This window comes from Petaurus breviceps, unplaced genomic scaffold (assembly GCF_028583685.1).
Source record: "Petaurus breviceps papuanus isolate PSGF00001 unplaced genomic scaffold, PetGlider_PUasm1.0 38, whole genome shotgun sequence".
Taxonomy (NCBI): domain Eukaryota; kingdom Metazoa; phylum Chordata; class Mammalia; order Diprotodontia; family Petauridae; genus Petaurus; species Petaurus breviceps.
Genome location: NW_027186304.1, coordinates 59,838,052 through 59,852,666, shown reverse-complemented (window position 1 = coordinate 59,852,666; position 14,615 = coordinate 59,838,052). Strand labels below are relative to the sequence as shown.

Sequence of the window (14,615 nt, the reverse complement as noted above, 5' to 3'; positions counted from 1 at the left end):
AATTTTTTGCTTTTTGGAGTGCAATTGGGGTTAAGTGACTTGCCCAAGGTCACACAGCTAGTAAGTGTTAAGTGTCTGAGGTCAAATTTGAACTCAGGTCCTCCTGACTCCAGGGCCGGTGCTCTATTCACTGTTCCACTAGCTGCCCTGAAAAGGGTTTTATTTTACTAAATAATCTGTGAGTTACTTCCTAGTTTTTACTCTTTTGCTCTCCACTTTCTCAAGAAGCAGTCTCTTGGCTTCACTCTTTTTCCTTTCCCCAGAGTGAGAGTTACAAGTTCTTTCTCTTCCCACCCCCTTCCCCAAGTTCTATGCAAAGGATCAGAGGTCCTTGTCCATTCTGGTTCTGATGAGGTAGGGCTCTGGGAGCCCCCTTCAGCTCTCTTTGAGTCTTTGAGGTACAGGCTCTGGGAACCACTCCCCTGGAGCTCTGATTAAATCATCTCATTTGATGAGGCATTTGCATGAGGCAATAAGCCTTACTTTGTGGCTGAGCCCAAACCTCTGTTACTAGACTTCCCACCCTTGAGCCTATCAAAATATCAATCCACACTTGAACTTGTCTAGCCCACCATTGTCTGTGGTCTCTAGGTAGCCTCCAGCAACTTCCCACCCTTAATCACTCATTGACCTCATTAACTCCTCTTGAAGACCCTCCCCAAACTCCTCCTCTAGACCACCCCTAGATTCCTCCAACAACCTTAGTATATAAGACCCCATCTTGTCTCCATGTCTGTGAGAGCACCATAGAATAGTGAGAGTGCCATAGAATGACCTAGCACAGGCTTACTCTGTCTAATGAAAGCGAACTTTTAATAAACTTTACTGTTCTTTGGCTGAGAGAAGACTTGAGTCGCATTCATTTGGCAGGACCTGGCGTGTTGGTATTTTGGAATCTCCAGAGCAACTCTAACCCTCTTTATGGGTAACCTCTTTAGTATCACTATAAACCTTGCCACCTTGACTGAAAGAAGGCTTGAGTGGTCAAATTCTTTTGAGGCAGACTCGCCCTGTATCCTTGTATTTTGGGGTTCCCAACACCCCAAACTGCAAAAATAGTTAACAGGGAAGTACAGATCAAGTGAATGAAGTTTTTCAAAGATGAGGGAGATAGTCATCTTTTTAGACAGTGAGGAAGAAACCAGTACAAAGGGAGAAATTAAAGATTAATGAGGAAGTGAGGGATGACAAAAGGGGTAATCTGCTGGAGGAGATTGGAGAGAACTGGCTCACTTGTACAGGTAGAGGTATTGGCCTGGACAAAGAGAAGGGCTAAAGTTCAATCTACTTGAATCTCATTATCTCCTAAAGTGGCTTTAAGTGGTACTTGAGATAGTGGATTTCTCCTGGATCAGTCTATTTGAATCTCATCCTCTCCCACAGTGGATTTCTCCTGGATCAGTCTATTTGAATCTCATCCTCTCCCGCCCCTCCAGAAGTAGGCACCCAAATTCATCTGGGGAAAAAGGCGAGGGTTATTCATTCCTCATCACTACCTCTTCATGTGAGACAGAAGGAGGTGATAGTGGCAGAAGGCATGTGGGTGATGTGAGATGAGGAAGAAAGGAGGAGGAGAAACTCTCAGCAAATGACCTCAATTTTTCCAGCAAAATATGAGGTGAGGTTTTCAGCTGAAAGGGTGGAGAGAAGGGAAGCCATAGGAGGTTTGAGGAGTTATGAAAAGGTTGGTAATGATGAGAGGGGTAGTAAGTTAATCAAGAAGATGTAAAAAGATTGCCTTGTAGCACTGAGGGACCAGGAATTTTTCTTACCTGTACTATTTAAATTTTTTTATAAATGACTTGGATGTGATAGTATCTAATTTGCAGATGGCAAAAAATCTGGGAGGAATAGCTAATATGTTTGATGATAGAATCTATTAAGACCTCAACAGATTTATTGTAGTAAGATGAAATTTAATAGTAACAAATATACATATGTTTACTTCCATAGCACGTAGGGACATTATCCCTTTCCCTCAATTCACATGATTTATTTCTTGGAAGATGACTATTCAACATTCAAGATAGGTTGTGGTCTGTAATGAGGTACAGGCTCTGGGAACCCCCTTGAGCTCAGGGAACCATAAAAATGTTGAGGTCAAGGAACTATAAAATGGTGCAGTTAGGGTTGTTCAAGACCCCAAAATACCAACACACCAGGTCCTGCCAAATGAATTCAACTCAAGTCTTCGCTCAGCCAAAGTAAAGCAAAGTTTATTAAAGATTCGCCATAATGGATAGACTTTTAAGGACCCTTGGTATCTGTGATGCTTGCATTAGACAAGAAGGCCAGAATCATCTGACACAGAGTAAGTCTGCAGCAGCTAATCCTCTGGCCTTCTCCTGAAGGCAAGATGGATCTTATGTACAGAAAGGTTGTGGGAAGAATCTAGGGGTGGTCTAGAGGAGGAGTTTTTTTGGGGGATGGGAGTTCTTCAGGAGGAGTCAAATGAGGTCAGACTCAGTAAGGAGAGATTAAGGGTGGGAAGTAGCTGGAGGCTACCTGGAAATGACAGACAAAGGAGGGCTAGGCTAGTTTAAGGGTAACAGATTTGGGAATAGATATTTTGGGAGAATCAAGGGTGGGAAGTTGCTGGACAAAGGAGGGCTAGGCTAGTAACAAAGATTTGGGCTTAGCCACAATGAAAGGCTTATGGCCTCATGCAAATGCCTCCTCTAGTGGGAAGATTCAAGGAGAGCTCAAGGGGGTTCCAGAGCCTGTACCTCATCATTCTGTAGCATGGCAAATCATAACTCATAAACCCCTACTGATAAGCTTACCTTGAATAGTCAGCCAGAGAACACAATTAGCTCAAAGCAAAGGTATTTAGCTAGTGCCCTCAGACTGTTTTTTGTTCTGTGGGGAGAGAGGGGTAGTTGGGAACCCATCTCCTTGTTCTCAGGCTTGGAATCTTAGGTCTGAGACCTTAACTTACTAAGGTAACTAGTATAGTTTAAATGTATATCTTTGAAGAATGGACCATAAACAAATTTATCAGTTCAATAACTACCAAACAGTTTAGGGTATTTGAGGTTCTTTGGTTTTTCAAACCTAAGTTTCTTCCATTCTCCTAGGCAGATGTGTGGAGTTGAAAAGGAATAAGCCCACAGGGCCAGGTGGTGAGGCAGCCAGGTGGCACAGTGGATAGAGCACCAGACTCATCTTTGTGAGTTCTTGTTAGTTTTTGGCTTCTAAATAATGATCACTTATTCTAAACTTTCAGTCTACAAATCTTCAGATCTTTTTCTTGAACTGCTTTCTAGCCCAGCTTTCTCTAGGCAGTATTCATGCAGCTGATTTTTTTAACCTAAGTGAAAACTAATCTGGCCTCAGACACTTGCCAGCTGTGTGACCCTGGATAAGTCACTTCACCCTGCCTCGGTTTCCTCATCTATAAAATGAGCTGGAGAAGGTAATAGAAAACTCTTACAGTATCTTTGCCAAGAAAACCCCAAATGGCATCACAAGAGTGAAAAACTACCAAACAAAAAAGTCAGGTCATAGTTTCTGATACTAATTCAGTTTTTTTCTGGTACTTTTATAAGCAGATGAGGTCAAAGTCTGAAAAGGGCTTTGCCTCCTCTAGCTTTCACTTGCTAAAACAATCAACTGTATGAATACTGGCTGGAGAAAGTTGGGCTAGAAAACAGTTCAAAAGTAAATGAACAGGGGCAGCCAGGTGGCCCCGGAATCAGGAGACCCAGGATCGGTTCCAGCCTCAAATACTTGGCACCCACACAAAAAATAACTTGGCCATGTAAACTTCAGCAAGTTACCTAACCCCAATTGCTTTAAAAAAGAAAGAGTAAGTGAACATCATTATTTAGAAGCCAAAAAGTTACTAGAATCCCAAGCTGTATTAAGACCTGGAGAGAAAATGAGCAAAACTATAGTGCCAATGTGGTTTAGTTTGATCAGGCCAGCATTTATGACCAATTCTGGGCACTAATAATAGCTAGCATTTATAAAGTGTTTTAAGGTTTACAAAATTTCTTTACAAAATATTGTTATTTATTTATCTATTTATATTATTTATTTATTATTATTATTGTATTTATTCCCCATAACAAACTTGGGAGCTAGGTTCTTTTACTGTTCCTGTTTTACAGATGAAATTGAGGCAGACAAAGGTTAAGTGACTTGCTCAAGGTCACACAGCTGGAATGTATCTACTATGAGATCTAAACTCATGTCTTTCTGATTCCAAGTTCAGAGGTCCAACCACTGTACTACCTAGCTGCCTAGATTTTAGAAAAAAAAATGATAAGCTGAAAAATATACAGATGAGTACAATTATAATGTGAGATGATTGGAGATGAATAGAGATCAGTTGAAGGAACGTAGGATGTTTAGTCTGAAGAAGATTTAGGGTGTGCAGGACACAATCACTGTCTTCAAGTATTTGAAGGATTGTCATAAGAGGATAGAATTATTCTGTTCTTTTCTCTTCAACCACTCTAGTGCAGGCCCTCAAAACCTCATGCATGGAATACTATAATAGCCTGCTGATGTATCTCCCTGCTTCAGGTCTCTCCCCACTCTAATCTATCCTCCATTCAGTCACCAGCATAATTTTCCTAAAGTACAGGTCTGATCATGTCACACTCTACTCAGTAAGCTCCAGCATCTATCTCCCTATGACCTCCAGGATAAAATACAAAATGCTCTGATTATGAAGCCCTTCAGAACCTACCCCACTCTGACCTTTTCAGTTTTCTAACACTTGCCACATAACTCTTACATCCAGTGAAACTGGTCTCCTAGCTGTTCCAAGAACAAGACACTTGTCTCTCTCTATGCATTTTCTCTGGCTGTCTCCCATGTCTGGAATGCCCTCTGTACTCAACTCCACCTACTTACTTCTCTGGCTTCCTTTAAGTCCCAACTAAAATCCTAACTTTTACAAGAAGCCTTTCCCAACACCTCTTAATTCTAGTGTCTTCCCTCTGTTAAATATTTGCTATTTATCCTGTATATAGTTTGCCCTGTATATATTTGTTTAAAGTAATAAATATTGATTGATTGATTGTCCTTAGAGCATAGGAGAAGATTGAAAGATACAGAGGCAGATTTCAATCACATTATATAAGGAAAATTTTCTAGTAATTAAAATGATAGGGTCTGCTATAATTTGGAATCCTTTCATGTGTGGATTGGATTAGAGGATCACTGAAGTCACTTTTCAACTCCAAAAGATTCTGCAATTCTGTGATTCTATAACATACAATAAATTATAGCTGTTTCATAATTAACAAAATAACCTAGAACATGTTAATTTCCAAAATTGAGCTATTTGCTAGATTTAATAGATTAATATGTCAATCTAATTGTGAATTATTAAATTCTAAAATAAAAAAATTGTCTGAGTTTTACTTTTTTTCCCCCTTTTAATGGTAAGTTGAGCAAACAGTGGGTGGATGGCTCACATTTTACCCTGAGGTCTTATATGAAAAGTATTCAAAATAAGAAAACAATTAAAGAATTTGTGCTAAAGTTAAGCTTCTTTCTTCCCCAAAGAAGTTTTAAGTTATGTCTGTGCTAAGGATGTACTTCTAAAAAGTCATGCAAACTGGCTGCTGTTCCGAGCTAAATATATACTCGGCTCATACTGACAAAGGGTAAAAAAAAAAAAATTGTGATAAGCTTTACCCTTGTAAATCAAGCCTGTAATATATAAACAGAACAGTTGGGAAGAAATCAGTGTCCTAGCTATACTAGGTCTTGAAAATTTAGTAGTGTTAGGTACAACCATGGAAAATATTGCATTCCGTTATTTTTTTCCTATCTTATGAGTTGTGACTTTGCATTCCATAGTTAACACAGTGCTACATTTCAATGCCTGCTTTTAGCAAATCTGTCATGACATATTAACATAGGTCTTAGAGTATTGTTTATCCAAGCAGATTGCCTAGAAACTGAATTATAATTAGTGAATTTCTATTTTCTATCTATTATAATTCTAGTAAAGTACAAAGATGGGCCAGTCATATAAAAAAAAGTGAGGGAACATTAAAGGACAAGCTACGTGCTACATTGGAATCCTTGCAATGTCAAGAGAATGGCATGTTGAGTGGACCCCCATGACAGATTTACAAGTGGACACAGACAATGGTTGCACAGGATGGGCAGGAACAGATAGATTATTTGCATGATTGGAAGGAACATCCATATTGATGAGTTCTCACAGACTTGAGAGCATATTATCATTGAATTCTTGTATTAAAACTTAATAAAATACCAAAGGTTATAGGGAGGCAGTTTTTCCCCCATTTAATATATTACTCACTTAATGCCACATAATATCACAATCCAGAGTTTTGGAGCTAGAATAGTCTGACCCCCTCATTTTTCAGATGAGGAAACTGAGGTTCAAAATCATTTACCAAAGTCACTTAATTAGAGCTCTTTAAAATGGACCACTGTGATTTAACCCAAATGTTCATTTTTAATGAAAGAAAAGTCATGTGGCCTTGCTATGGTATAGAAAGAATGCTTCTTTGGTCCTAAGTTGACGAATTAAAACAGATCTATTTATTCTCTTCCTTTGGCTAAAGCTTTGCCGTTTGTTTTTTTTTTAAAGGCAGAGGGGCAAAGCAGAATCCCATTCATTCTCTACTCTAAAATTCGACTTTAGAAATTACTATAAACAATACTGTGCATAAATCATGAAAGAGCTAATGCAATCAATGAACTCATTCTACAATCTTTCTCCCTACCAAGCATGAGCTTCAAAATAACTAATGGTCTGATTTATGAGTGCTTTCACAAAGCACAAGGGAACAAAGTAGAAGCAAAGTGACCCAGTTTCTCTTTGTCCTTATTCCCTAGCAAGAAGGGGAATGCATAGCTGCTTCGTTTCTTGCACTGTATTTTGGAGATAGTCCATTTGGGAGAGTGCACTCCTTGCATCACATGGCAAGATATTTGGAGTACTGCACCAAAGTAGTTATGGATTAATAAAAGATTCAGTACAATGAATGAATGAATGTCCCTTTCAAATGCTTTCACTAATACAGTTAGTGCTTACTTTATTTGTATATTATTAGTTTTGAAGGATGTTATGATGACAATTGCAAAGGGCAAAATGTCTTCTGCAAACTGAGACACCTATAGCAACAGGCACAATGCCCACAAAGGGCATACATTTAGGTTTTGTGCCTCTCTTATACTAATATTCCTTTTATATCATAGTTATTTGTATAAGGGATTTGCATTTTTCCCATGTAGATTTTATGTTTCCCCATGAGTCTGTCTAGATGTTATTTGCAGGGAAGCATGTATAGATATCTCTAGAGTCTACTCTGCCCACCCCTCTCCAAGGGAGACTGTTTCCTGACAAGGAGTAGAAGACTGGAGTGAAAAAGCTGTCGGCTCTGTTCTCCTCAGAGAGGAGGCACCAGGCTAGAATTATATCTATCTGTCCTAAATAGTGTTAGTCTATGGGCAAGAGTACAATGCTCTACACATAATATTTTCCCAACAAATATTTGTTGAATAAATTAATGGAAGTAAAATTTTAAAAGTTTTGCCCTTTTCTAGGGGCAGAGAGAGAATAATAGTGGTTGGCTATTTAGTGCTAACTCCATAATGATCACTAATGAAGCCAAGGAAGAGGGACTAGGGGAAGGGAAGGGAGGGAATAAGTTTTTATTAAGCACCTATTGTGTTCTAGGCACTATGCTAAATACTTTAAATATATTATCTTAGAAGATGTCACCCTGAATTATTTCTCAGAGAGACTTAAAGATAAGGGTTTTTAACATGATTTCCAAGTCCCCCACCAAATGGATCTGTGAATTTAAGAGGAGAAAAAAAACACAGCTTTATTTTCACTAACCTATAATTTAAATTTAGCATTTCCTTAAATTATGAATAAAAAAATAAACAAACAATATTGTACTGAGAAAGGTTTCATCAGATTCCAAATGGGTCCGTGATGCAAACAAAAGTTTAAGTACCTCTGCTATAAGACTTCTTCTAGGAACTCCATTATTCTACCTATAAGGTCATGGGAACTTCTATATGGCTTCTAGGCTTTTTAATGCCAGGGGGGAAGTTATGTTGGCTATAGGGAAAATCTCAGAATGAACTTTGGGAACCACTATCCTAACTCTCTTTTGAATTTTCTTCAATTTGACCTTTTTCTATCTTATTTTATTGAAAATACTCCCCCCAAATCATTAGTAGCCCAAAGTTTTCTTTTAGAAACTACTGTAGGTATTTATGTAGCTTCATTTGATCTCATCAATGTACACCTGCCAGATCTTTTCTGTTATACATGCTCTAGGGGTTTCTCTTAATTTCAATTTATTTTAAATATTTAGTTGATAAAAAATATTTTTACAGAGCTTTAAAGTTTACAAAGCATTTTAACATTAGAAATGTAACTTCCTGGGGCGGCCAGGTAGCACAGCAAGTAAGAGCACCGGCTCCAGTGTTGAGAAGACCTGGAGATCGAATTCCGGGCTCGGACACTTAGCACCCACCCAGAAACACCTGGCCGTGTAACCTTGAGCAAGTTACTTAACCCCGATTGCTTTAAAAAAAAAAAAAAGAAATGTAACTTCCTATTCTTTCCTACTCAATATGATACATTTCCAAGGAAGTACCTATCAGTTAAGAGATGGTTTTCTAACTGTTGCATGTCAGTGTGTGTGTGTGTGTGTGTAAAGTAATCATTGCAATTTGGAAATAATTATCGTTTGATTTTGCTACTGCAAAGGAAATCATCGTGTACTTAAATGTAAAGAATATTGACTCATAACTGATATACGTATATATTTTCAACTAAGGGCATCTCTACATACCCACAGTTAACCAGAATGAATTTAGACAAAGTAGATGGTCAAAATCTCCACAGAATTATCAAGCTTAGATGTATATGATACAAAATTCACTACTTAATGAACTAACTATACATATCACTTCCTACAATAAACCTTAATTAGATGAAGCCTTAAGAAGTTAGTAACAACTTACATTTCTATAGTCCTTTAAGGTATAAAAGTAGTATAGCTGATAAGTGACTGTCAAGATTTGAACTTGGCTCTCCTAACTCTGTCTGGCACTCTTTCTACTCTACTATCTCAGAACCTCTTACTTATTGGTCCTTTAGAAACAAAGGCATCTTGGGGTATTGGGGGGAGGGCAGTATTATTTTCTTAATCTTGGTTATTATATACTAAAAAAGATGTAAACAAATATATTTTTCCTACAGTTGATCCCTATTTGTTTAAAGGTCTTAAATCTATAATTCTTATATTTTATATATAATGTAGCTTTAATGAAAATAGGAAGTTTATAACTGCAGTTTTTAAGATATAAGTAATGCTGTAGGCCTTGTTTATGGATTAAGTGACAAAACTGGTCATAGATAATTTACTCATATGTCATCTGCAAATATTCTCACATTTATAAAATCAAATTAAAACCATTAAAGACAAGCATGTTGTTCTTTCATATGCTTTCATTTATGAACAACAAAAATGTTCTTTGATATCATGGAGCAGGGTCTTCTAGAAAGTCCAAACAGAAGAGAGTTCTACAGCTATTCTTTTTTTTAGGATTACATTGTGCTGATGGAAATAAACCCCAGAACACTATAGATCATTCTCAAAGTGATATAAAATCTCTTCATAGGATCATAGAATCTACAATTGGAGGGGAGCTTAGTCTAGCATCCATACAGGAAAAACAAAGTGAATAAAAACTGTTTATTACCCAGATTATGACATGCAGTTGAACAGGCAAACTATGTTAGTTCATCAATGCATGTTTTGACTAGGCACTACAGGTGAGAAATGAGTGATACTCAGAATTGAAAAAGTTTCAAAAATTATGATTTCAATGATTCCTTATGATTTTTTTGTTGCTAAAAGAAACATTTTTTAGATCACTATTCTTTTAGTGCTGCCATATGACTACAAATTATCAAAGACTAAGACTATGAACTTAAAAGAATGAAAAAATTAGTGGTCCAAAAAGCAATGAAATGACACATGATAGACATAAGTAGTCTACAGGATGGCATGAGACATGACGTATACAAGACTTCAATATATGATGGACTTGTAATCTCATTAATGCAAGTACTTCCTCCAATGACATAGACTGCAATCTATCTACATGTTTTCAGCTTGTGCATCTCTCTTATCCTTGTACTCTTAGAAATCTTCCATATGGGTTCCACTCAATAAACTGGATGCCTTCCTTTATTTAGCTCTCTTGACATTGCATGGAGAGGAATAGAATACAAAAGTGACCATTGGGTATTCCTCATTCTCTCTGCATGACCAGCCTAATTCCTTTTCCAACTACAATTTCTTTGATGGTATCTTTTACATCCACTTCTCCTAAACAAATCTTTGTTACTAATATATTGCATCCTATTCAGTTCCTATCCTTGCCTCCATTCTCCATTCCCTTTTGGGTCACTTACAAGTTGAATTCTGCATAGCATTTATATAGTGCTATGAGATTTTGCAAAGCTCTTCACACATCTTTTCTCTTGATACAAGAACACTGTGAAGTGGGTGCTATAATTATCTTCATTTTACAAACGAGGAAACTAAGGTGCAGAGGGTACTTTAGGGGTAGCTAGGTGGTTCAATGGATAGAGTGCTGGTACTAGGGTTAGGAAGAGTCATCTGAGTTCATATCTGGCCTCAGATACCTACTAGCTGTGTGACCTTGAGCAAGTCACTTAACCCTATTTGTGTCAGTTTCCTAACCTGTAAAATGAGTTGAAAAAGCAAATGGCAAACCATTCATTCTGCCAGGAAAATCCCAAATGGAGCCATGCACAGTTAGACATGACTGAAAAATGATTGAAAAAAGGTACAGAGAGATTAAATGATTTTCCAGGGTCATGTAGTTAGTATGTGTCAGTCTTAAGTAGGATTTAAACCCAGGGTTTCCTGATCCAAGTTCAACACTAACCACTGTGCAACCTAACTGCCTTTAAAGAATGCAAAGACTGTGATATTCTATGTTTTGTAGTCACATAGCATCACCAGAAGAATACTGATGTTAAAAAAATGGACATTTGTTTCAGGGAGAAGTTTGGGATCATCAGAAATGCTACACAGGCTACTCAGCGCAGCAGCAGCCCTTCTCTCTCCACAGTGGTCAGCTACGACCTCCCCTGACTCCCCAGCAACCATGTCGAAGGGACCCGCAGTTGGCATTGATCTTGGCACCACTTACTCCTGCGTGGGAGTCTTCCAACATGGGAAAGTGGAGATCATTGCTAATGACCAAGGAAACAGGACCACCCCAAGCTATGTGGCCTTCACCTACACAGAACGTTTAATCGGTGATGCTGCAAAGAATCAAGTTGCAATGAACCCCACCAACACAGTTTTTGATGCCTAACGTCTGATTGGTCACAGATTTGATGATGCAGTTGTACAATCAGACATGAAGCATTGGCCTTTTATGATGGTGAATGATGCAGGCAAGCCAAAGGTCCAAGTGGAGTACAAAGGGGAGACCAAAAGTTTCTATCCAGAGGAAGTATCTTCTATGGTCTTGACCAAGATGAAAGAAATTGCTGAAGCTTACCTTGGGAAGACCGTCACAAATGCTGTGGTCACAGTACCAGCCTATTTCAACGATTCCCAACGTCAGGCCACCAAAGATGCTGGAACCATTGCTGGTCTCAATGTGCTTCGAATCATCAATGGGCCAACTGCTGCTGCTATTGCTTATGGCTTGGACAAAAAGGTTGGTGCCGAGAGAAATGTGTTGATCTTTGACCTTGGAGGTGGTACCTTTGATGTCTCCATTCTTACCATTGAAGTTGGCATCTTTGAGGTCAAGTCCACAGCTGGGGACACCCACTTGGGTGGGGAGGACTTTGACAACAGAATGGTCAACCATTTCATTGCCAAGTTCAAGTGAAAGCACAAGAAGGACATCAGTGAGAACAAGAGGGCTGTTCACCATCTCCACACTACGTGTGAACGTGCAAAGCGTACCCTCTCTTCCAGTACCCAGCCCAGTATTGGGATTGATTCCCTCTATGAAGGTATCGACTTCTATACATCAATCACCCGAGCCCGTTTTGAAGAGCTGAATGCTGATCTCTTCCATGGCACCCTGGACCCTGTGGAGAAGGCCTTAAGAGATGCCAAGCTAGATAAGTCTCAGATTCATGATATCGTCCTGGTGGATGGTTCCACTCAAATCCCCCAAATCCAGAAGCTTCTGCAAGACTTTTTCAATGGCAAGGAGCTCAATAAGAGTATCAATCCTGATGAGGCTGTTGCTTATGGTGCAGCTGTCCAGGCTGCCATTTTGTCTGGAGATAAATCTGAGAATGTGCAGGACTTGCTTTTGTTGGATGTCACTCCTCTTTCCTTTGGAATTGAAACTGCTGGTGGAGCTATGACTGTTCTGATCAAACACAATACCACCATCCCCACCAAGCAGACACAGACCTTTACCACCTATTTGTACAACCAGCCTGGTGTGCTTATTCAGGTTTATGAAGATGAGAGAGCGATGACAAAGGATAATAATCTGCTTGGCAAATTTGAGCTCACAGGAATTCCTCCAGCACCCAGGGGTGTTCTTCAGATTGAAGTAACATTTGACATTGATGCAAATGGTATCCTCAATGTTTCTGCTGTGAATAAGAGCACAGGCAAGGAGTACAAGATGACCATCACCAATGATAAAGGACATCGGAGCAAAGAAGACATTGAGCGTATGGTCCAGGAGGCTGAGAAATACAAGGCTGAGGATGAAAAGCAGAGAGATAAGGTGTCTTCCAAGAATTCTCTTGAATCTTATGCTTTCAACATGAAAGCAACCATAGAGGATGAAAAACTGAAAGGGAAAATTGGTGATGAAGACAAACATAAGATCCTTGACAAATGTAATGAAATAATCACCTGGCTGGATAAGAACCAGACTGCTGAGAAAGAAGAATTTGAGCATCAGCAGAAAGAATTGGAGAAGGTCTGCAACCCCATTATTACTAAGCTGTACCAGAGTGCAGGAGGCATGCCAGGAGACATGCCTGGTGGATTCCCAGGGGGGTGGAGCAGCCCCATCTAGAGGTGCTTCTTCTGGACCCACCATTGAAGAGGTCAACTAAACACATCAGAAAGAGCATTCCACACAGCTTTTCAAAAAATTTAAGGACTCAAATTTGTAGCAAAGGCAGTAGCAGTTTAAAAGTAACATTTAAGCTACTGTGTAAATCTGGGCATTTTGAATACTTGAATGTGTGCAGAGGGAGAGAGGTAAACAACATTGCACTTTATCAGTACTGTAAACAAGTGGAAATGCAATTGTCTTGGAGAATAAAATCTATTTAAAATTGGCATCATAAAAAAAAGAAATGCTACACAGTTTCCCAAAAGAAATCAAACTACCTGTCTTCCTTCCCTTCAAATCTGAGTCCAATTCAGTCTCTGAGTTTGACAGTGCTTAGTAGTACAATGCCTGGTACTTACTTAGTAGGTGCTTAACAAATGCTTACAGACTTCTCTAACCTAGATGTGGTTACTTTCATGCCAAAGATATCTAGATAAAGGAATTAGATTAAAAAGGAGATAGAGCCTTCTTTAAGAAGTTATATTTGTGTGATGAAATCAATGAACCAGAGGGGTGAACTGAAGAAAACTATTACTATTATCCTTGGTCTAAGCAGAGTGGGTAGCTCATGTTAAAACAGATCTCAAGCCAAAGTTTTATATACCTGGAAGTGGCCAGCTTGCTTAATGGAAAGTACAGAAGTAGTTTACACCTTGTTTCAGCTATTGAATTAACACCTAGTTTCAGTTCAAGCTTCTTTTGAGCCTTGTATCAAGTCTGTTATAAAATAGAACATGTGGGACTGCCAGGTGATGCAGTGAGTAAGAGCACTGGCCCCAGAGCCAGGAGACCTGGGATTGAATCCGGCTCAGATACTTAGCACCACACCCAGAAATAACTGGCCGTGTAACCTTGAGCAAGTTACTTAACTCCAATTGCTTTAAAAAATAAAAAAGAAATTGAACATGTGAACCCCACAACTTGTGACCCCTAGAACTTGTGAACTCCTGGGGAGAAGCTAATGAACATATATAAGGAAAGCCCCAGGGCTTAAAGCAGAACAGAACTGAAATGAGGACTCTTGTGGTAGCAGAGTCAAGAAGGAGAAAACTTGTGGTATCCCAACACTCTGTTTGTCTGCTCTGTCTGTGTTTATGTTTGTTTGTGATACTTTGTACAGAACCCCTGGGACCTTACTGAAAGCCCTGAAAGAGGATTTTCTTGTTATATGTTTACAGAAGTCCTGGAGGAGGGTTTTGGAAGTCCTGGAACTTTACTGATGATTTGTGCTGACCTCTTGGACCTTGTTTGTGGGTTTATGTTGATTTCTATGTTGATGATTTGTGTTGAATTCTCAGATCTTGTTGGTGGGTCTGAGTTGATTTCACAGACAGATAGTGAATTGATGATGGTGCCAGCAATGTGCATGAATATTATTGTGACTCTGTCAAGTTTTGTCTTCCCAGAAACAGGAAGTGTGAAGCACTTGAGGTGGACTGGACACTGTGAGCTTCAATATGGAACAGGAACTGGATGAAGAACTGGACAAGTTGCTGGACAGGGAACTG

The 14,615-nt window shown here is 39.0% G+C and overlaps 1 pseudogene; it reads left to right on the top strand.

Annotated features, from left to right (window-relative positions):
• The first annotated feature begins 11,089 nt into the window (after positions 1-11,089).
• Positions 11,090-13,091, top strand: LOC138170106 (heat shock cognate 71 kDa protein pseudogene; annotated as a pseudogene).
• Positions 13,092-14,615: the final 1,524 nt, after the last annotated feature.